Source organism: Giraffa tippelskirchi, chromosome 4, assembly GCF_054371585.1.
Source record: "Giraffa tippelskirchi isolate mGirTip1 chromosome 4, T2T-mGirTip1v1.2.pri, whole genome shotgun sequence".
Classification (NCBI taxonomy): Eukaryota; Metazoa; Chordata; class Mammalia; order Artiodactyla; family Giraffidae; genus Giraffa; species Giraffa tippelskirchi.
Window position 1 is genome coordinate 138841824 of NC_137278.1, and position 2752 is coordinate 138844575.

General features: G+C 42.0%; 1 pseudogene; it reads left to right on the plus strand.

Moving 5' to 3' along the window:
- Positions 1-569: 569 nt before the first annotated feature.
- Positions 570-1107, plus strand: LOC145544510 (actin-related protein 2/3 complex subunit 3 pseudogene; annotated as a pseudogene).
- Positions 1108-2752: the final 1645 nt, after the last annotated feature.

Consider the following 2752-nt stretch of genomic DNA (forward strand, 5'->3'; position numbering starts at 1 on the left):
CTCTTCGGGTTGGTGATGGCTTATTAGTTCTGTGTTCCTTAGTAGGACTCCCTGTTGTAAAATAACTTACTGCAAATGGTTACTATGGTGCCTGACCAGGGTGGGTGGCTTCAGTCAGTGTGCTTCTCCAAACATAAGGACCATGAGGAAGAATCTATGCTCAAGTCTCATGCTGAGATTCTGATGGTTCCTTGGCTTATCTGTAAGACACATCACCTTGACCTCTGCCTTCTTCACATGATATTCTTCCTATGTGCATATCTGTTTGCTCTTTCTAGAAGAACACCAGTCATACTGGACTAGGGCTCACCCAACGACCTCATTTTAACCCGATTATCTCTGTAAAGACCCTGTTTCCAAATAATTTGCATTCTGAGATACTGGAAGTGAAGACCCCAAGTCATGAATGTTTGAAGGACACACTTCAGTGCATAAAGATATCATTTACAAAAATACGCATTTGTTATCAAAGTCTTAAAAGAAAAATAGACATTCCCTAAGTGAATCGATTTGTTTATAAAAGATTTGGAGATTCTCTTCATTGGGGTTGAGACCTGGGTGCCTCCAAGATGCCGGCTTACCACTCTTCCCTCATAGACCCTGACACCAAACTCATTGGAGACATGGCACTGTTGCCTATCAGAAGTCAGTTCAAGGGACCTGCTCTTAGAGAGACAAAAGATACAGGTATTGTGGATGAAGCTATCTATTACTTTAAGGCCAATGTCTCCTTCAAAAACTATGAAATTAGAATGAAGCTGATAGGACCTTGATATATATAACTCTCTACATTTCTGAGTGTCTAATGAAACTCCAAAAGTGCAGTTCTAAAAGCCAAGGCGAGAAAGAAATGCATACACTGCGAATCACTAATTTTCCCATTCCCAGAGAGCCTTTGGTTTTCCACTTAATGCCTTTTACGCCAAACCTGCAAACAAACAGGAAGATGAAGTGATGAGGGCCTACTTACAACAGCTGAGGCAAGAGGCTGGACTGAGACTTTGTGAGAAAGGTTTTGACCATCAGAATGATAAACCCAACAAGTGGTGGACTTGCTTTGTGAAGAGAAAATTCATGAACCAGAGTCTTTCAGGACCTGTACGGTAAAGACAGCCTTGGACAGACACTGTTTCCACAGCTGTGGGCAGCATTTACAGCAAGATGTGCACAGTTCTTTGCTTTTATTTCATAAAGTTTTATACAGAGGAGAGAAGACAGTGTGTCTGTACTTGAAGAGCTCTTTATCAAGAATTTGGGGTGGGAAGGGTGGGGAAGAATGAGTTGTTGACTGCTGGTTTGAAATGTCTTCAGTATTAAGCTGGTGTTTAATGAATAATAATAAATAAATTTCTAAAAAAAAAAAGATTTGGTACCATGTTGGTTTGTGTAGACAAAGAAAATAACACCATTAGGATAAAAGACCCAGAAGAAACTGAATAGTCCACAATAAAGAATACTTTTTCAGATTAAGTCCAAAATGGTTCTTTCCTAATTTACAGGACCTTGCTTGGAGGCTGGTATAGAGAAGGGTGGTGTGAGATAATGCCTTGTACACCAGCACTGTATAAACTTTCCACCTGTGAGTCGTTTCTGCATCCCTAGCATTCAATCCTCCCAGCAGCTCTCTGGGGGTGGATATTATTAATCCTCATTTACAAATGAAGAACCTAAGCACCACTTTAATCCTAACTACATTATTCTAGGCTGCATTTGGTAAGCAGCTGGGCTGAGATTTGAACTCAAATTTCTCTGACCACAAATTATCACATGTACCATCCAAAGTAATTTTGGGAGTCCTGGTTGAAGATCAAGTGTTCACCTTTGCAATAGATCCAAAAGATGCTGCTCAGTGCATTGTCTAAAGAGACAGCAATCCCCTTACCTGGCAACTGTGAACACCCTATAGTGCCCAACATGTTTGCTACCAGCAATAGGTGCTCAACAAATGAAACCTTTGTGAGGTCACCACAGAGCTGTAAGTCCTCTGATACCAGATTGATTTATCCATTTATTTGTCCTCATAAGAAAGTAACATTGTCTCCAGTTAATAGGGAGATTCAACTGCACCTTCCATAAATATCCTTCTCTTGAGCTTCTCCTTACCCAACTCTGCTGGCCACAAGTGCCTACTGGTCCATCAGAGAGGATTTTCTCATGAAGATGCAGCTGCAGGAGTTCAATGATGCTTTCCTCCGCTCCATCCTCCACTGATTCTATTCCACTGTGTCATTCAGTTTGTGGGAAAACTACTTTCACTTGAAGGTCTCCACTGAAACAATAGACAGGCACCCATAGATGGAGAGTGGACTCTTTGCCCTTATAAGTACTGATTTTCACAACCTCTTTGGGGGGAATAAATCATTTTGTCAGTCTTCTTGGCAGTTCTGGAGTTTAGGTAGAAGCTAAAAGTCTACAGCTTAATAGAAGCATTTGTAACCCTGTTAAGATAAACACACACAATTCCAAAAAAATGCTGAGGAGCAAGACAGCCTAGGTTGTTTCCCCCCAGATTCCCAACAGTTACAAACACCAGGAACAAGTGGAGTTACTTCAAAAGCAACAGTCTTGTTTCCTGAAAGATCTGTGCTCAGAGGTTTACTCAGGGGTGAATCTAGAGGTGAGAAAGTTTTCACAGTGCTGCTGCTGCTGCTAAGTCGCTTCAGTCGTATCCGACTCTGTGCGACCCCATAGACGGCAGCCCACAAGGCTCCGCCGTCCCTGGGATTCTCCAGGCAAGAACACTGGAGTGGGC